The sequence below is a fragment of the Zootermopsis nevadensis genome, unplaced genomic scaffold (genome assembly GCF_977971745.1).
Source record: "Zootermopsis nevadensis isolate Lab colony 2312 unplaced genomic scaffold, Znev_1.0 Znev_ptg000031l, whole genome shotgun sequence".
NCBI lineage: Eukaryota > Metazoa > Arthropoda > Insecta > Blattodea > Termopsidae > Zootermopsis > Zootermopsis nevadensis.
The window spans coordinates 5,789,122-5,811,364 of NW_028259163.1; the positions used below are offsets into that span (position 1 = coordinate 5,789,122).

At 35.4% G+C, this 22,243-nt stretch overlaps 2 protein-coding genes across 4 annotated transcripts in view; one reads left to right on the forward strand and one right to left on the reverse strand.

Annotated features, from left to right (window-relative positions):
* The window catches only part of dmrt93B (doublesex-Mab related 93B), a 152,941-nt gene that overhangs the window by 45,280 nt on the left and 85,418 nt on the right, over window positions 1–22,243 (reverse strand). Inside the window, exon 1 of one of the 3 annotated variants that reach the window (XM_022073587.2) lies at window positions 8,799–8,869. The exons of the other annotated variants lie outside the window; for them this stretch is intronic. The gene's annotated coding sequence lies outside the window, so the exon portion shown is untranslated. Of the gene's footprint in view, window positions 1–8,798; window positions 8,870–22,243 lie in introns of those variants that run through there. 3 annotated transcript variants of the gene reach the window in all.
* LOC110834441 (GTP-binding protein Di-Ras2) overlaps window positions 1–22,243 on the forward strand; it is a 117,919-nt gene that overhangs the window by 14,244 nt on the left and 81,432 nt on the right. The window lies entirely within an intron of this gene.

A 22,243-nucleotide genomic window follows, 5' to 3' on the forward strand; every position in this document is an offset into this window, starting at 1 on the left:
AGATTTCGTGGCAGAAAACACAACACTAGCTTTCCTGTTATGTTTATAAATTCCCTGTCGTACAAATCTTATTTCCTGAAAGTTATATATTAACCGTTTAGAGCCCTATGGTAACTATATGTACCACCTGTTTCAACAACTAAAAATTCTACATTTTGTATTTATTAATTTCTTATGATTCTCTCTGTAAACATTGATTTTTTTTCCCCTGAAACAGTATTAACGAGTTGATCTACGTAACGGTGAAATGTTGAGTTTTCTTTTCGGTACGGACTGAATTCTTAATTAATATTAAGACGTGCTTCGGCTTCAAAAGGGTTAAATGTTTTGTTGTAAAGTTATAATATGTCACCAATAATATAAAAATTCAACAATAAATCAGATTCCCGGTGAATTGTAAACGTAAAGGGATTTGAAACACTCGTTCAGTTAAACAGCTGCAAGGTTTTCAGCCAGAGATTAGTCAGTCAGTGTTGTATGTGACGGAAATTCAGATTTAAGCCGGCAACCAATCCAAAAGTTGCCCGTATTTTATCTCGCTGTGCAGGTTAGTTGGCTAATTTTCCATCAGATTTTCAGTTATGAAGTTTATCGAACCATTTCATCATTAATTTCATCGCAAGGAGTGCATATGGGAAGTTGTTTGCGTCAGAATGTTTCAACTCAAAAACTAATTAACGGAATTGGATGAAATGCGATATTGGGATATGAACTGAATATTAACGACTAAATTCCACACTGACTGCATCAGACCAATGTAACACATTCTTCTCGTGACGATCCTAATTTAATTCACATTCTGAAAGAAAAAAAATTGCTCATAGCACAGTGAAACAAGTTAAAAATTATGTAGTTCTTCCGGGTTTTGGCGCTGCGTGGACTTGTAAGTACATGACAACGTTTCGGAGAAGAATATTGCGTCCATCTTCAGGGCTAAAGTGGTGATGCTGGGAACTGAAGGGTTACTCCATCCCTGAAGATGGAGACAGTAGGTTTTTCTGAAACGTTGGCATCTACCTATGATTATATACGCTTACTGCGTAGAATTTTAAGAAAACTAACTCACAGATTCTCGAATTATGAGATAGTAACATAAGACTCCAGTTTCTCGTCTCGTTCTGCGGTTATCTTGATGGTACATGCAGACGGCAGACATTATAAAGCGAAGAGGATCTGTTCTCCTACTTCGCAAATTGATCACTAAGTGTTAAGTTATTTAAAAAAATGTGTCAATAACTTATTAATACATATTCTTGTAATATGGAAGCCAACAGCAGATATGTTGGTCTGACGTCAAGGTTTTTACAATTGCTACGTAAGAAGCCTGTTGTACCTTTAAATAAAAAAATTACTAATGATATTTAATTAAAAATACTGTTACATCAAGAAAATATTCTTGGAGAGTTATTATTAAAATTGTCCTATTTTAATGAAAATCGATATGTCAGCAATTTTTGGTACGTTGAACCTACACCAAATTATTTTGAAAACCATTCAGTCGCTCTCGAGTTTTTACGTGTGAACAGACAGATGTACGGGCCGACAAGCTATTGACCTGTTAACATGAGCCCAATAGATTTGTCTATCGGAAGTATTCTTCAATACACTTAACGTTGAAAGAAATATGAGAGAGAAATTTAGCTTTCTTAACTATACAATTTACGATATGAGATTTGAAGTTTTCACTTCTGTGAAAATATCGATTATGGTATTTGGAGTTGCCAACCTGTGTAGTCTTATACATTTTCACCGTCGTTTCGGAGAAGCTTATTGCAACGTAGAAGCGTATCCTGAAGATGGAGGCGATAATATCCTCCGAAACGACGGTAACATTCTTAAAGTCTACTCAGCGTCACAAACCATAATACCACAACCGACAATTTTCGACTTTGCAGTGTAATATTAATTATCTGATCTTGATTAAACCCTTAAAAACACATTTTTATTTTGAACAAGCAAAATGGAATTAAAAAGAAACGATAATAACGCATTTTTTAAACGGGAGTACTTTAAATACATCCATTCTTCTCTTAAAACAACATAGGACTACGTAAAGCTTTCTCTTAACTGTTAAGACAGTAAAGTGAAATTGTTCGATTACAAAGGTAAAATAAATTCTTAGGCTGCCTATATTTCAAAATAACAGTGTAAAGCCGTGATTGGTAGATGGGCGAGGCATGTAGCATATTTGAAAGCCGTTTACTGTATTCTGTAAACACCGTTCTAACTATACGTTTGCTCGCTTTTACCTTAAAAATGTGAAATTTAAATAACGAGTTATAATTGGAAAAAATTTAGATAAAACATTTTCAGATTACTCCAGACAAAGTAAAAGTTATTGGTAGCTTTGATTCATAAAAATTACTCAATTTAGAATAGTCCTTCTTGAGAATCTAACATTACGTTCATCTAGTCAAAAATTCACCGTCTTTCATGGAATTTAATAATTTATTACAGTCCGTTTTTGTTTCAAATTCTGAGCCAAAGGATATGTCTCATTGCAATGTAATATATTGCTACATTTTTTTACAATTAGACCGTCACCCAACCTCAAGATAACACTACCCTTTTCGGCTGTCCGAGACTGCTTATTTAATACATTCCCAGCTACCCGCCGTATCTGTAAACCATCTCATCCACACGTAACAACAGAACGCGTTATGTCATGACAACTGGGAATCCACGTAGGTCACTTTGCTTGGCTTCTGTCATAGATAATGACGTCTTCTCTGCATAGAACTAATTTTGGCTCGGCTCGTAACGGCTCGGTCTATGGAACGTGACGACTAACGAGTTATTGCCGACCAAATAACATTCTACACGGCTGTGTTCCTTTCACTGTGACGCTGTGCACGAGCGTAATACGGAGAAATGTCATTCTAGACAGTAGTACTCGACAGAGCATGCGCACAGCGTGTAATACTAACTACTCCCTCCCGCCCACAGGTGTCACTTTTTAAGACTCGAAGGTATACAGGACAATAAAAACATAGTAACTATGCATTCAGCAGAATTTTAATTAAAATACTGAGGTCACGATAAAATTCTCGGAATATATTCTGTTTCTATATTGTTTTTTCTCAGTTTTTACAGTAATGGGTTATGTAATCAATCTGAGTCTGAATCAGATTAACATACCATTAAGTTTTATAAAATCAGGTCTGTTTTACGGAGTTCGGAATCCATAAACATTGAAAAACTCTTAGTGTAATTTCTGGGGTTAAATAAAACAATTTACCACTGGTATGATTCGTGTCTGGTGGCTAATCGAATCATTAAACGGTGGAATAAATGTTAAAATAAAAACATATGCCCCCATATCTACGTTTTTCACAAGATATCTCATAATAAATTGTAGAGGCTTGAATCTACTTCACTTTGTGATTATCTTGAAGAATACATTGAAATGTCAGACGTTCAATAATCGTATTTCCTTCAATTTAAGACGCACTTTTTTACATTTCAAATTTTCTGAAATCTGGGCGTGTCTTACTTTTTAATGTTGTCTAAAAATTAATATAGCATCATTCTTCTGAAAAACCTATTAATAATTCAACGGTTTATCTTACAATCAATGGCTTCTTAAAATGAAATAATAACAGTATTACGATTTGATCTTTGAAAACTCCAAGATTATTGAATTTATTATAACACCCAAAAAACAGCATTAATTTTTACTAGCGTAAAACGTAGATAAGGGCGTGGCCACTGAATAAATATGTCCACCCCGTCTCATATACAGTTGTTTTATCATTTTGTTATACAAACTGCAGAAAGGTCAGCTATAAAACAGTTTTATTTACGCGTGTTGTTACTGTAAAAATAAGCTGAAGGCGTAGTCAGGTTTGCGTGTTCACCCATCCACACACGGGAGGGAAAATCAGTCACCATAGAAACAAAAGTCTTTGTCAGCTATGACTCGACATTTTTCTGTTCATCAAAGAGTTAAAAGAGTCAGAACAGCAGAAATTCAATGGATAAAAAAGTTAACGTTTCAGTAACAGTGGTAAAGGTATCTATATATACCACCTGGAACTGTCGCATTTTGTTTACAGAGTGCACAGCAAAAATTTACCGTTAGAGGGGTTACTTTTTGAAAATCCCAGCGAATATAAAACCGCCTTGTGGTATAAGTGAGGTTATGGAAACCAAAAACAAACGAAATATGATACTTAATATGTATAATTAATTAACAATACATATGAAAATATTAGTGTCGGTGTTCTTTGGGATGACGTAGGCGTTACTGGCTGAAAGTTGTCAGGGTGACCGAACACAGTTCTAAAAACTGTGAAAGGTAGAATGGAAGTACGCTCGGTGTGTCGCGGTATGTACGTACGAGGTGCGATCGGAAAGTTTCTAGACTGCGCCTATAAAAACCCGTACACTTATCTCAGGTATTAAATTCATCCATCACCCTCGACGTAGTTCCCCTGGGAGTGAACACAACGATCCCAGCGCCGCTGCCAAGCCTGGAAGCATCCCTGGAAATCTTTCTTTGTCAGCCTGTCAAGCACCATCTGCGATTCTGCCTGAATCTCTTCTATCGTCTCAAATCTCCTTCCCTTTAGCTGAATTTTCATCTTTGGGAAGAGGGAGAAGTCACACGGAGCTTAGAAAGGAAGTTGGGGTCGGTTCTAGCAAGATCTTTGAGCTCCTGACAAACGAGAAGTCAAGTCGATTCTGCTTCTGGTCCTCAGACAGGATGCGTCGCATGTGGAGTTCTTCCTTTAGAATCAGCTGACAGGTCCCATAGCCTATCCCAACAATGTCGCACAAGTCGTTGATGGTACGACGTCGATCTTCGTGAATGGCCTGCCGAATCTTCGTAACATTTTCGGGCGTTGTGCTCGAAGATGGTCGTCCAGAACGCTCGTCATCATCGACAGAGGTTCGGCCATTTTTAAAACGTGAATGCCACACAAAAGTTTGCGGACTCCCCAAATGCTTTCTTTAGCATTTCATAAGTTTCCGTAGCCGTTTTGGCGAGTCTTTGGCAAAATTTGATGCACACGTCATTCCGAAATCGCAGGAGGGTCGGTGTAATGCACTACCAAAACGCCCGTAACTAAGAAACAAATGCTAATTCGATGATGCCGGCTGGCACACTGATTCACTATGAATGTAGGCCGCACCCCCTAGCGGCAGAAGCTCGTACTACATCCGGTTCGCCCTCTATTGACACAGTCTTGAAACTTTCCGATCGCACCTCGTAGCTACCGAGACAGGCGGACAGACGCGAGTTGTTTTGTATTACTCCGCGCGCCTGCGCAATAGCGACCGCGAAAATGAGAGAGACCTACGCCGTGATGTATAAATATCACAATAATTTTTCCGCGAATAAACTAAATTGCAATGCGCGCCTGCTATATTTACGGATAACTTCCCTTAATAGCATTAAAATCTCGTCATTGTGATGGTGTTTAGTATAAGAAACAGTTTTTTAATATTATTTAGACGAGTTTTGTGCTTAATACTGCTTAAAACAAAATTCTAGTATCACATCCTTTGCATGAATTATGTTTGCTTTTTTTTTTCCAAGTTTCATTTGCACTATGTTATACAAAGTTTTATAATTCGGATGCATTTTTAATTTCGTTTGTCATCTCCTTAACAGCTGTTCCAAAATTATTCTATCTTGGAGAGCGTTAAAACTGCTCTCTTACTTATTATTATTTATTATTAACTGCAAATGGGTTTTTACCCGGTGGTATTTATTCTTATTTTTAAATATGCTTGGAATTGTTAAAATGTCAAATGTGGGATTATTAGCGAATAATGTAATACATGTGATGTACAAGAAATTGGTCATGACCTAATTTAAGATATTATCATGACATATGACCGGAAGAAACTGAGTAAAACAACGAAAGAATTCTGTCAGTATAACCGGTCGAAAGACACAAATATGACACAGACTGTACTTACAAAAATGTGGTCCAATTGTGATGGGGTATCGCCATCAGTACTGAAGTAGTCTGGATTATGAAACAGACAAATATACCAGAAACGTAGCAGATTAAATCTTTTAACATCTCCTCAAATAACAACGCGAGCCCACTGAAATTCTGTCATGCCCTAACGTCTATGACACGTTCCGAAAAAATGTTAGCGCGTTTCTGGAAGTAGAAAGTCATGAATTGCAATACTGTATGAGGTATGTTTTCTTTCTGTGGATCTGCAATCCAGTGAGGGTCCTGGCCGCCTCCTTTCGGAGGTTTCTTAATCTTTGAAGAGTGCATTTGTGAGTGGTGAGTGACCAGAATATTGCCTCTGCATAATTTCTACTCAATCCTGATTTTAACTTGCTAGATCCATCTAGTACAGAATGAGCAGAGAAATTGCCGCTGAATTTTGCTTACGAAACATCTCGTTCACCCTTAAAAATCCATCTACCTCGGCCGGGTTTGAACCCGCGAAACTTGAGTCCAGTGGCGAGTACTCTAACTCTGCTGCATGAGGTATTATTCTAGTAAAAATTGTTTATTAACGTTGATAACAATTTTTATTCGCACGCCATTCACAGAGATTTCCTTAAATCAATACTAATGTACTCCGAACCTCAAACATCGTTTTCAAATAACATAAAATTTAATTAAATTATTTTATTAAATCATTGTTCGTGACTAATTTGATGGACAAGACACGTTGAAATTCAGCGCGGAATGGTTCTTTTCATATAACATCTTTCCTTGATGATTGCTGTCTTCTGGGTTATTGTGCCGTGTAGATTTCTACCAACGTTTCAGAGGTCATACTGCCTCCGTTATCAGGTCATTGCCCTGATGTCGGAGGCAGTATGACCTCTGAAACGTTGGTGGAAATCTACACGGCGCTATAACCCAGAAGACAGCAATCTTCAGACACTCTTTCCCCAACTCATTATTTCGCGATTACAGGAAAACAACCAGCCGTGATATCTAAATGTTTTCTCCGAGGTCCGCACCCAATTAAATATCTCTTATGCAATTAGAATTACATCTCAATCATAACATACGACTTTTTTGTACGACAGTGTCTGTAGTATTACCGCGGAGAAATTTAACAAATACATTTCTTGCCTATCGATATTGCCTGACAAATTTACCATATGAATGATCAATCGATACGTATCGTTGAATAAAAAAGTCATCCCGTTACTTAACATATTTATCGATTCTGGAACCCAGGACAGTTTATCCAAGGTTCTGGTCTTTTTTCTGAATCTCCTCTTCACTGTTAAAACCGTCGTTAAATTTACTACAAATAAATAAAATCCTCGGTAAATAGACTCGACTGATAAATGATCTCTGGATAATCAGCGATCTACTGTAATTCATTATTAACGGCGTCGATCCATATATTAATTTAATTTCGGGGTCTATAAATGCAGAAGAATATGTCTGAATAAGAATTTATATTTAAAATCTTTCAATGATGATACTAAACATAAAAAATACGTTAACATAAGCTATTTTTTGAAAAAGTTTCAATAAAACAATAATTTTAGAACACGAACTATCAAAATATTTAACAATGTAAGTAGAATAGTTACAAATATAGCTGCAGTTTTTTGAAAATGCCATTATCACGAAGAGCGTGTTTTATTTTAGAGCAGTTACTCAAATCTGTACAGAAATTTTGATGCACAATAAGAGAGTAAAAATGTAAATTTGCAAGCAATATATCTTTTTTTAGGTAATCGTAGTTTCGAATGTACTAGAATAATATACCACGTATTCAAACAGGTACGAGTATACAAGCAGAAGTAAACGGAATTTCGATTTACGTAAAACATTTATCATAGCCACAAGTTACAGACTTAACGAAGTGATGATAATATAAAATAATTAAATCAAGAGTGAAACTTATCCATTTAAATCCCTGTGGTAATTATATGTCCCAGCTGTTTTAGCAATCAGTCGCTTGGTACATAGGTTTTTTTTATAATTCACTATAAACAGTAATTATTTCCCTAATTTGCGATAACAAGCTTGTCTGAATAATAGAGGAGTGTTTACTAAGTACAGTGTGTCCAAAATCGATATAAACACAGCAGAAACTTTGATGCACGCTTGTCAGTCATTTGTTTGCCACTGTCAACTACGCCACGAAGCTAACGGTGGCCATTTTGAACACCTACACTAGATTTCGTAATTCACTAAGTGCAAATGCTGACGTTTGTAATAAATTACTATATTAAAATGTCTTTATTTCATTAATTTAATGTGTGTATATCTTTGTGGGACACCTTTATTATTCGGATGAACTTCGGTTTTAAATATTAATACAAAACTACTCATATAATTGTAAACCAGTAGGACCAACGTAACACTAAGAGAGCTTTAAGTACGTAGCCTGTGGTGGAGGGAGGGTGGGAGGGAGGGAGGGAGGGGATTTTACATGAACAGTAACAGACCACGTGGCACAATGATAGGATGATGAGATTCAAAGGCCTTTGTCAGTAAATAAGCGAGTATTTATATGCACGCTTGGCAACACCGATGGACCTACCAGAAAACAACCAAGAATATCACCTACTGAAGTTATTGCATTGTTACAATGTTGGCACTGAACATTTTAAACACAAAAGCATCTGTTCTTTGTCTTTCTCACTCTCCCCACTTCATTCAAACAACGTACATTGTATCTGCATTGCTTCATTTTCCTGTCTTCTATAGACATCTAGTGATATGTTTCTTTTCCCTATACAATACGACATTCTGTAGCAAATGCATGTACAGAATGAACACAAATGACCTAAACGGTTTCAAATATTCATTTAACAAATCTAAACGTAATAATCTAATTCAACTTACACCATTGGAAGGCAGTGAACTTAAGACATGTCCTGGCACATTTGTAGATTTCAATCTGCGTTCTGAAGTCGACTCTATACACATAAAAGCGATAACTGGCTTCTTGCCAGACACTTGGCATGTCAACAGCTGCGCTCTCGTGGCCTTTGTTGGAGTTACGTTACTTCTCCCGTGTGCTGTAAAATCTTTCAGGTTCTCCTTCCAATTGAGTCAGTATAATTTCTTCATGCCGTTCAGATTTGTTGACTAGGTACGTGAAACAGTTCGGACTCATTTGTGTTCAATCTGTTTTATGCAGTGCGTTCACAGATAAAACGGAACGTAACTGTCACTTTCCGGCTCCCGGCACGAAGTACATGACTCACTGCAAAACGCAACAAAATTTTCCCCATAAATTAACTTCTTGCTTGAAACGACATCCCTCTAACAGCTGTATTCTGGTTCGTCAGAGAACACAGACCACAAAAAACAAATGCGCCCTTTAGGTAAAATTGATATAGTGCGTTTCATTCACATATATATGTCCGCTGACTATGTATATGTTAAGGCAACGTATGGAATGTCTAAAATCAGTAGGCGAACTATGAAATAATTCGAAATGTTAATATTGTTTGGTTGTGTAAATTAAAATTAATCAAAGTCGATTGGGTAAGCTGTCAAGATAGTCGCGAAAACACCAAGCTACTGAATCTGAACTTAGTTTTTTTTTTGAGAATTAAATAAAATTGTTTTATATACTAACCTAACCTAACAAAAGTTTTGAGAATTAAATAAAATTGTTTTATATACTAACCTTACCTAACCTAACAAAACTTTTGAGAATTAAATAAAATTGTTTTATATACTAACCTAACCTAACAAAAGTTTTGAGAATTAAATAAAATTGTTTTATATACTAACCTTACCTAACCTAACAAAAGTTTTGAGAATTAAATAAAATTGTTTTATATACTAACCTAACCTAACAAAAGTTTTGAGAATTAAATAAAATTGTTTTATATACTAACCTAACCTAACAAAAGTTTTGATACTTAAAAAATTGTTTTATATACTAACCTAACCTAACAAAAGTTTTGATACTTAAAAAATTGTTTTATATACTAACCTAACCTAACAAAAGTTTTGAGAATTAAATAAAATTGTTTTATATACTAACCTTACCTAACCTAACAAAAGTTTTGAGAATTAAATAAAATTGTTTTATATACTAACCTAACCTAACGAAAGTTTTGAGAATTAAATAAAATGGTTTTATATACTAACCTAACCTAACAAAAGTTTTGAGAATTAAATAAAATTGTTCTATATTAAGTTTTTGCAAATATAAAAGATAAAATAAAACTGTATCAATAGTATTATAGAAACTTCTTTAAAGAATCTGAAACATTTTATAAAATTCCTAGGTATTCTATAGAATACCTAGGCAAAGTATAAAATCAACTATTAATTTCATGCATTGCCTAAAAGTTCTAGGCATTCCATTGAATGCCTGAATTTCATACTTTGCCTATTGACTTTAGGCATTCTATACATTGCCAGATTTCGTAGTTTGCCGGTAACATATACACAACGCAGTGTTTGCCTAAATTGAAAAAAGAGTTATACTGCTAGTCTATATCAAGGGGCTATACAACGTTTAGATGGCTTAATACTTAAAACGTTATTTCTCTTTTAGCGATTTTCTGGGAGACAGTGGATTTTACGCTACCACCATAAGATACATACAATACGTATTTTATGGATGCAGTTAACTTTACTCCAGACATTTTTGTGTCAGGTTAATACGCGGAGACACGACTAAAATGGATTTAGAACATTAAGTAACGTACATAAAATCATGCATACAAACAAAACTGTTTACACTTGAAAAAGACACTTAGTGTCAAACGCGTTTCGACCTCAAGAGGTCATCATCAGTGGCAAATAAATTAATTCATATTAACAGTTCTGTTTGTATGCATGATTTTATATATCAATACACTGCAAGGTATGCAAGGTTTTAAGATTAAGTAACGTGGTTAAGAAGAAGAAGAAGAAGAACCACACACCCCATAAATATATAAAAATAAACAGAAGTTGCAATAAATAATATAAATTTTGTTTTACATGACTGGCCAAGTTCTCAGTACTGACGCTAGATGACAGAAGGGTCTATTTAAAAGTGCTGTTACACTTAGGTAGCTTTAGAAATACTTAAAAAATGAGACAAAAGTACAAAATAGATAAAGTAAGGGAAGAAAGAGGTGTGGGGAAAAATTGCGAAAAATATTTTCTGTTTATTTTCAGAGGGAATTATATATTATTCGCTTAATACGGTTCTGGCGATATACGCTAAGGCAGTGGTATTCAACCTGGGGTACGCGTACCCCGGGGGGTACGCGAAGACATCTTAGGGGGTACGTGAAATTTAAAAATATATATATTATTTTATGATCAACACTGAATAATCAGTAATGTAATTTATTTAATTTATTTTAGATGTAGATTATATACTATGTATAACTTGAATCATATACCAACAACTTTGGGGGTACAAAGTTGAAGAGAAATTCTATCTGGGGGTACGCGAACAAAAAAAGGTTGAATACCACTGCGCTAAGGACTAGGTAACAAATACAAACACAGGTAAAAAAAGTTTGTTTAGGTTGGTAAGTAAATGAACCCTTAAGATTATTCAAAATAAAAATAAATAAAATTTGTAGACAAAATATAGTGCAGGTCCAGAAAATCGAATTTTGTGGAAATCTCTCACGTAGTTTCGGCCTTGTTACATACTCATGAGTACGACGAAACTAACACGTAGTTTATTTTATTTGGAAATACTCCAAAATCGACTTTCTCGAATTCGACAAATACTTAACATTCTTAAACTATCTTTACCACCCGAAGCTTATATTGGCCTCACCATCGAAATGTACAATCGAACAGCATATAAAACTATTCTTATTGTCACAATCACCCTAAACCCATCACATTCACCGAAATTCAAACTTAGGCCAGTGTTTTGAATTGTTCTCCTGTTCACTAAATTTGTTCCTATATTAAGAAAAGCATTTATTTTACTGTCATGCTTACCACTTAAATCTATAACATAACTGCATTCTTTCATATCATCACCTTTTAACGCTTGTCATAAAAATTTGGTACGACTGCGTCACACTGATGTTCATTTTTTTTTTTTTTTTTTTTCCCTTTTGGTTAGCTTTCTGCTTCGTGGACAAGAATGTTACAGCCTTCCACATGATCTGGTTAGATCTAGTGGCTTCTGAAATGTCACATAAAACTTGTAAATCTGAGAAAGACGGTCTCCATTATCCGGAAGGAAACAGCTATGCTTCACTAGACAAGTACAGAAATGCGTGCGTCAGGGAATTTATTTTTCCAATGTTGCTGACCTGTGAATCGTTCGCTGTGATTTACGTTAGTGTAAATTGTAGAATAACTTACAGCGTGTCTTCTCATGAAGGAAGTTATTTTCTGAATATGGAAGATGTAAGCATTCTACATGAAAAATCAGTGCTGAATTAAAATTTTTCGTAAGTGACGTTAAATATTTAAGATAATGCAGGATATATTGGCATCTATTATGATTTTAAAAATCCGTGATAGACCTTGTTAATCTGCCCCTGGATAATTGGGAGCCTACTGTATAAAATACTCAAATTCTGTACGAAACCTGATTATGATCTCACAACGTTGAACACATTTAAATAATTTCGATGTGAAAAACGGTTTGGAAACTTATCAAACAGCTGTTTCAATCAGCTTGACAATTGATGGGATGATACAAATTTCGAATTGTTTAATATCATAAAATGTAACAGATATGCGATTTTGGACGCAGAATTACAATAAATAAGATTTATAAATGACTTTTCTTGTTTCTTACTACTGTTCTCTCTCTTATGATGTTTTTGAGGTTATGTATCGTAATATGTCAAATCGGAATTAAAAAGAGCAGACTAAGAACCACTAAACCTGTCAGTACAGTCGACTTCTAAAACCCTGTAAAAGTGACAAACGTAAAAACCTAGAATAAGTATAGTATGATCGAAAAGTCACGCAACGCATTCATGACGCAAATTATGTGTTAAAAAATAAATGACGCTGAAATCAGAAAACAAAAGAACAATGTTACAGTGAGTGTCAGAAATATCCACCGCGTTCCTTATTTGTATGAAACCCGGTTAATAAATCGTACATGAGATCTACACGATATGGACGAGGTTTTCAAATCTTTGTAGCTTTATGCACACTTCCGACGTGACTTGCGTGGATTCTGTCGTGTGTTTATTATTGCAAGTTATTTGTATTCTATTGCAATGAAACTTGACCTTGACTAGATGTACCCCCCCTTCTCATCCTCTTGAATTCATTACCCTAATATATGCTGAAGAACATAAATCAAGAATCTCTTCTGTGTACAGTTTCTCCAGCCTTCTGTTGCTTCCTCCATCACAAAGTTTTCGAACATCCTCAGTCTACACTTGTCCCTAACTAACTAACTAACTAACTAGATGGCTTACCAAACCGGACGGTTCATCACCGAATTAACCAAAGCCCTCCATCGGTCCCTGTCCTGGGCCAACAAAATCCAGTCTCCTTCAACTCCTATCTCCCATAGATCCCGCCTGAGATTATCCTCCCATCTATGTCTAGGTCTCCCCAGCGGTCTCTTCCCCTCAGGCTTCCCAAATAGTGGACCCAACCAACTAGATGGCTTACCGAACCCGAAGGTTTATCACCGAATTAACCAAAGCCCTTCACCGGACCCTGTCCTGGGCCAACAAAATCCAGTCTCCTTCAACTCCTATCTCCCATAGATCCCGCCTGAGATTATCCTCCCATCTACGTCTAGGTCTTCCCAGAGGGCTCTTTCCCTCAGGCTTCCCAAATAGTGGACCCAACCAACTAGATGGCTTACCGAACCCGAAGGTTCATCACCGAATTAACCAAAGCCCTCCACCGGACCCTGTCCTGGGCCAACAAAATCCAGTCTCCTTCAACTCCTATCTCCCATAGATCCCGCCTGAGATTATCCTCCCATCTACGTCTAGGTCTTCCCAGAGGGCTCTTTCCCTCAGGCTTCCCAAATAGTGGACCCAACCAACTAGATGGCTTACCGAACCCGAAGGTTCATCACCGAATTAACCAAAGCCCTCCACCGGACCCTGTCCTGGGCCAACAAAATCCAGTCTCCTTCAACTCCTATCTCCCATAGATCCCGCCTGAGATTATCCTCCCATCTATGTCTAGGTCTCCCCAGCGGTCTCTTCCCCTCAGGCCTCCCCACCAATACCCGGTGCACACCTCTTGTCCCATCCATGCGCGCTACATTCCCCGCCCATCTCATTCTTCTCGACTTAATCACCCTCACAATACTGGGGGAGCAGTACAGATTTTTAAGCTCGTCATTATGCAGTTTTCTCCACGCCCCATCGTCTTACCTCTTAGGCCCAAATATCCTCCTCAACACCCGATTCTCAAACACCTGCAATCTGTGCTTCTCCCTCTGAGTGAGAGACCATGTTTCGCACCCATACAAAACATCAGGCAAGATTATTGTTTTGTACACTTTAATTTTCAGGTTCTTCGAAATCAGACGGGAAGACAAAATATTTTGAACTGAGAAGTAGCAAGCATTTCCAGAATTTAATCTCCTCCTAACTTCCTCATGAGTGTCATTTCGATTTGTTATTGTTGTTCCCAGATATTTGAACTTTGTAACCCTTTCAAAGGACTACACTTGTCCCTAAGGAATAATAACCACGCTTCGCTTTCAAATAAAGCAACGGGTGGAATTATGTGTATATATTTATGTTTTTAAAATGGGACAAAAAATATTTAAAATTTAAGAACCGAAATTCAGCAAGCTTTTCCACAGTTTAATTCCTACCATATTATTTGCTAACATAACTTTAATTTATTGTTGTGGTTCCATAAATGCATAAACACTGACAAATTTTCGAAAAATTTCTTTCCTATCTCTATATAATGATTTTTTTTAAAAAAAATTGTTTTACGACGAGCCATGGCCACATAACTTTAATAACCAACAACCTGAATTTATCAACGTATATCTCACAAACTCTGAATATATTATTGCATTACATTGTTACGTCACATTAAACCTATTACCATTTGATCTAGAAAATTTCGACTGACAAAAAATACCTTGTGGTCTCTGAAGTAAATTTTTATAATTTTAAAGTGACTAAAGAAACAATTTTGCCACGTAGGTAAAAAAGTATTTAATTATTTAAATTGATTCCAAAGTTGGGATTTCTTTGGTGTGTTTGCGTGCTTAATATTTACAAATATGACGTCACACCGCAGCGCGAAACTAAATAGTTCAGGAAACGGGCAGAATCCCTTGAAATTGTATTGACGCTCCAAACACAACAAGGTCTGCCAGCTTGGACTGCCGAACAGGCGCGTCTGACGTCACTAGCAGGGGACCTCCCCACCACTGAACCTCGCCGCATGGACCCTCCACACTTTCCAACTCCTCAGCACAAAATTTCCAAAGCAACTACGTAACTTGGGAACGTATCGGATGTTTGTTTCTTCAACAGCTTAAAATCTGAATGTTTAAGAACAGTTTTTGCGTCAAAATCATTCGTAGAGTGGTTTATATTGTCAATATAATTCTAAGTTTTATCAAAACTTAAAGTTCGATGGCCAATTTTAGTTCGTTCCCTCATAAAGTTGAACGCAAATGTTACTTACCGGCTCCCGGTAGAATTGCTATTTCCAAACGGAAAGTTTATTTTACTGTCTTTATAAGATGGTAAAGTTGCGTCATATTGTGATATAATAAGTATATATTAAATCTTATCAGTTAATCACAATAAATTCTTATTAAATATTAAAATTTTACAATAATTAACATTTAAAATATTTACAATATTAAATGATGTTCTTTATCGAAATATTCGATTTACTTACTTCCAGACAGATGTAACTCCTCTACACCATTTCTGGTATGTTTCAAAAATTATCTTCAATATATATTAATTTGTTTTCTATTTTACTAATATTCATTTAACCTTTATGTTATTTACATTACAGACTGATATAAAAACAACAAAACGTTCACCCACACTAAAGTCACATTGAGCATGACGTATATATACAGAACAACATCGAGTGTGTTATTAAAAATGGAATAAAAATCTGAAAAAGAACATCGTTTGATATCTGGTAAAAATCTATAAAAATGCACGCTAGCACAATGTATGAAAACTGTATTTGAATTATTTGTCGTTTTGAAGCTTTATATAATTATATACACCTGAGGATGGTTCTTTTAGGAACTGAAACATGTCGTGAAACATGAAAAATGATGGTCTAATGTAAATCGAATATTTCGATAAAGAACATCATTTAATATTTTAAATGTTAATTATTGTAATATTTTAATATTTAATAAGAATTTATTGTGATTAGACGGACAAGATTTAATATATAATTACTGTCTTTATGACGAAATAATTGACTTACCACGAAAACCTTACAGCATTTTTGGGGTGAGTCACGCAGTTCGTGTCTCGAAGGAGTCGTTCAACTTAATCAGTGAATAGACTGTAAGTTCTTAAGAGCCAGATGAATCCAATTAATATCCTCACTATTTCATAGACCATATAGATTTTTCGTCGTTCAGGTTATTTTAAAATTGGGCCCGACTCCAAGCACCCAAACAATACACAAGCTGGAAAACCGCCCCTTGTCGGCTGTCTTAAACTGTCAATTCAGTATTTCTGCATTTACCCTAAATATCTTGGGGCCGTCTACCCCATCTGAAAAACTTAGAATATGCCATCCCCTGCTGAGGAGTTTTATTAATTTGTACTTTGTTAAACGACGCTGTTAGTAACTCAAATTACAAAGTATCGAATAGCGGGATGATTAATGAATAATGAACTGGAAAGGATATGGTAGGAAGCTGTCATGCCCTAATTTAATGTAACAATCCAACATTCAGTGGATAGACTGTAGACTTCAGGCCGAGATTTGAACCTGGGATATACCGAATATGAATCTTGAGTGATAGTATTATAAATATGAACAACAAGAATAGAAAATAAATAAATAAGTAAGCATTTTTACCTTCGCCGTGACGTTTAGAAGTTGTTTTCACGTGTAGACGTAAAAAAGTAATACATCACAAAACCATACGCAGTTACTTGTAAGGTTTGATAATTCCATTTGTCAAAATAATACCATCATTTCACTTGGACTTATGCATTTTCACATAGAGGGATCTGAGTGTCATAGTTTTTGACGTATTGTATATTTAAATAAAAATTCCAGTTATAATGATAGATAAAATATTGATAATAAACTTGGTTTATCCAGGCATTTATGGGAGGCGTTGAATGAAATAATAATAATAAAATAAAAATATCTAAGAATTATCTTAAATAACAATTTGAATGTTCTATTGGCTGTTTGCCTGTAATTCCATCTTAACCATTTTGGTGCAGTTAAAAGTTGACTATAATATTTAATATTAGTAATATGAATTCAAGCCTATATTTATAACACCTTCTTCCCTTTTCACTGGTGTATAAATATTTTTTAACCAGCCTTTCTAAATATTTATGAGGCAGAAAACGTTTTTAGACACAGGCCTATTCAGTTAAAGCCTATACAAATTGAGATGATCATTTTAATATATTTTAAATATTTAAATGTTAATTATAGTAATATTTTAATAGGAATTTTATTGTGATTAGACTGACAAGATTTAAACAAAAAAAAACCTGTACAAATTGTAAAGATTTCAATAAACAATACCGGTACTCGAACACGAAAAGTTTATAGTTTCGAAATAAGTTTACTACAATTTTGCACACCTCCCTGGACTTACTGTTAATTTGTTGCAGATACAAATCTTACGTTCCAAAGCTAATCACTTTACAAGTAACGCTCTGTATGTAATTATATTGTAATAAAACAATAAATTAACTGCTAACTTCTTTGATTGAAATATGGATTTACTAATCTCACTACAATTACAAATAATTATTTTCTTGATTGCAGTTCGTTACAATTTAATATAGCAAATCTTGTACACTCAATCTTTCTGCGTCGTTCCACACTGGTATTAATCGCGTTCTTCTAGATATGCGCGCGCAGACCCGTATGACGCAACACACAGCTGTTCTTGTACATGTACGCATGCAGCATACAAATTTCCACGTTAAAATAAACATTCACGAAATACGTAAACGAGGCGTACAGATAACCAGAGTGAAGAGTGATAATCAAATATGTAATTTTCAAAATCAAATAAATCAATGTTTTAAAATAATCCATCTTCGTTGCCATGGCAATCACGAGGGATCGTTTCCTACAACGGTCCAAGCCTCTACTGCGCGTAGATAGCCTTTCTTTTGTTTCCCAGAATAACAACGTGAGTCCTATACTCATATTACTTCACTAGTAGATTTTGACCACAAAGAGACCACTTAAACCCACAGTTAAACAGTAAGTTAATTGGTAACCGCAGTAATGACAGGATACACAAGTACATGAGTCATGCAGTGTTCCTTAAATATTATGTGGGTAATTGCAAAAACAAGAAAAGTACAAAAATAAATTTAGTTTAAAACTCTAGATGCAGTATGTGTTAGTGAACTGCAACTTTTTTTTAAAAAAGGTAGATTCTTAACCAATAAAAATTGGGGAAAATAAATTAACAGTGAAATAGTATGTTCGCAATGTTTTTTTTTTTACGTTTCGGGAAGTAAGTTTTCTGGACTCATGTGGTTTTAATAAATATCCGTCTCAATTTTGAATCAAGAGCTTTATATGAGTATAAATTTTCGCCGAGCAGTACACCTATGACCGACGTAAGCAGATAATTATGCAAAGTAGTCTTGGTTGTTTCATCAATTTCTTTTATGGTTATATGTATTACGTTACGTCAGAATATTAAAATAAAAAATAATAATACACTTATTTATAATTAGTGTCGTGTATCAACAGCCAGAAGGTTGAGAAATTATTTTTAAATAAATTGTCTTGAAAAACAACTTTTCAGGTGAACACGAGCAATAAGTTGATCAATCGTAGACAACTCTGTGCTTAAAAACAAATATAAATTGTCATATATACGTAATTCAATATTTATTAGGTCTAAATTAGACACGAGGTCTTTTGAGAACTGAATGCGGCGATGGGAGGATAATATTAAAATAAACCTTAAGAAAATAGTATTCATATGTATGATAGGTTGAAGTAGATTCAGCAGGCTCAGAATAGGGTCTACTGCTCTTGTAAAGATTACAACGAACCTTCCGGTTTTCAAAAGGTGAGAAGTTTCTTGATCAAGTGAGCAACTGTCAGCGTCTAAAGAAAATTAATTTCCAAATAATAACGTTATTAGCTGTATTAAAATAATTAATATATTACAATAATGCTAACTAGAATTTCTAGACGTTAAAATTAAAAATAAAAACAGTATGTCAGAAAAACTGTTGTGCGAAAATGCTACTTCTTAAATAAAGATCATTTATAACTAGATGGTGTCGGGTATTCTTTGTTTAATTCTTTTTAAAATTAAAATTAATTTAAAGTTCAGAGACGGGTAAACATTACCAAAAAAAAAGCTTTAAAGTTCACTCATAATGCATTGTAGTTCCTTACCACCGTCTGCAGTAGAAGAAAGAGTTGATACGTCGTCGGTAATGCAGAATTAAACAAAAATCAATGGTTTGCATACGATGCCAAGAAACGCTTTCATTCATAAGTGCGTCGTGGAATGTATAAATTGTCTGCCAGTCAGCGACTGTGCCGAAAAATCTTCATAGTAAGTGGGTAAAAACTCGACACTGCAATGGACAACGCCATATAAACATAAAACAGATGCAGTCTTGCTAGAGACAAAACATTTTTTAGTGTGGTTCAGTTGCTAAAATAACACGGACATCACTTGATTTAACCTGTAACATGATAACGAATTTATCGAAGTGACCACAGGCAATCTTAGTTTCTTCAACAATATCTTCAAATTTAAATTTTTAGATGAAACATACTCCAGGGCCGGAGCTATGATATTAACCGTGTTAGCCCCGTTAACACTTTGAATAAAACTACAAATAAATGTTTTACTTTCCCGGTTCTTAGGTACTCCATGCACTGGAATACGAGGTGCGATCGGAAAGTTTCCAGACTGCGCCTATAAAAACCCGTACACTTATCTCAGGTATTAAATTCATCCATCACCCTCGAAGTAGTTCCCCTTGGAGTGAACACAACGATCCCAGCGCCGCTGCCAAGCCTGGAAGCATCCCTGGAAATCTTTCTTTGTCAGCCTGTCAAGCACCATCTGCGATTCTGCCTGAATCTCTTCTATCGTCTCAAATCTCCTTCCTTTTAGCTGAATTTTCATCTTTGGGAAGAGGAAGAAGTCACACGGAGCTTAGAAAGGAAGTTGGGGTCGGTTCTTGCAAGATATTTGAGCTCCTGACAAACGAGAAGTCGATTCTGCTTCTGGTCCTCAGACAGGATGCGTCGCATGTGGAGTTCTTCCTTTAGAATCAGCTGACAGGTCCCATAGCCTATCCCAACAATGTCGCACAAGTCGTTGATGGTACGACGTCGATCTTCGTGAATGGCCTGCCGAATCTTCGTAACATTTTCGGGCGTTGTGCTCGAAGATGGTCGTCCAGAACGCTCGTCATCATCGACAGAGGTTCGGCCATTTTTAAAACGTGAATGCCACACAAAAGTTTGTGCACGACCCATTGCGGACTCCCCAAATGCTTGCTTTAGCATTTCATAGGTTTCCGTAGCCGTTTTGGCGAGTCTTTGGCAAAATTTGTTGCACACGCCATTCCGAAATCGCAGGAGGGTCGGTGTAATGCACTACCAAAACGCCCGTAACTAAGAAACAAATGCTAATTCGATGATGCCGGCTGGCACACTGATTCACTATGAATGTAGGCCGCACCCCCTAGCGACAGAAGCTCGTACTACATCCGGTTCGCCCTCTATTGACACAGTCTTGAAACTTTCCGATCGCACCTCGTACACTAGAACGAACAGCACAAAATATATAGTTAACCAGTTATTACGCATGCGCAGTTTAAAAATACACGATATAGTGTTGGCTTTAGGGGAGAAGAATTGAATGACCTTCGAAGAAAATATGTTAGCCAAACCTGAACTGTTAACACGCCACTTGGTTCCGCGCTGTAACTACTTTTTGGTGATTTTAACTGCGTAATACATTTTGTCCATGTGTGCTGTGCTATCATGTGTGATTTTGTATCACAGAAGATTATATACGATGTATATATTCAACCGTCAAAATTTTTACAAACACCCCTCTCTCCTCCGTCTCAGGATTTGATTTAAATTTTCGTGGAATTTTTAACCGTTATCAAATAATTAGAAATCAATTTGGAGTCACTTCTATTGGAATTTTATCTATTCGGACAACAAACATTACTAAATACGTTGAAGTTTATGATGAAGGCAGTAAATTTCGGAGTGGTACAACATCCCATCTTAATACCGCCGTGAGAACCTAAAATACCACTATGAATATAATAGTAATTTAAAATTTGTCTGAGAATTTATTTTGTGACAATATATTCCCAAAAAAGCCATTATTTCACTATAATTTCGCTGGAAGAACAGAGTTTGGGGTGACAAAAAAATTATATTAATATTTTAATGTTTTCCGTCAAATCACAATTTTAACAAGATAATAAAATATAAAATATTTAAAATATCATTTCACGTTCCGCTTCGAATGATCGATTTACAAATTGGAACGTCTCTTACGACATGTTTCGGTTATATTTAACCGTCCTCAGGTATAAATTAGATTGGTAAATTTAAAACTCGAATTACAATCATTTACAATGTTATACAGTTTATTGAAATGTTCTTATCAGATTACTCTTATATATTAGAATGAAGGTATTGTTTTTTATATGGCGTGGTTCATCTGATGTTCAATATTAGTCTGTAAAGCAATGATTTAAATAAAACATTAATAAATATGGAGTAATATAGAAAACAAAATGATGCGGAACGTGAAATGATATTTTAAATATTTTATATTTTATTAACTTAGTAAAATTGTGATTTGACGGAAAACATTAAAATATCAACCTAATTCACAATATGACGCAAATATACTACCTTAAAAAAATTATATAAAAATAACTACACGTAGCAGAATCCTTCCTGAGATGCTAGTAGTTGCTAAGCTAGTCAAGGAAACCTTCGAATTTATGGAATCAAATGTTATATCGAGTTCAGTAGATATTTTGAAATTATATTTAAGATATATTTTTAATATTATCCTCTCATCTACGTCTAGGCCGTCAAAGTGATGTTTTACCTTCGGGTTCGTGACTAAATTCTGCATTCATTTTTTCAACCCTTGCATGCTTTGTACGTACATACTCGTACATCTCATTTTC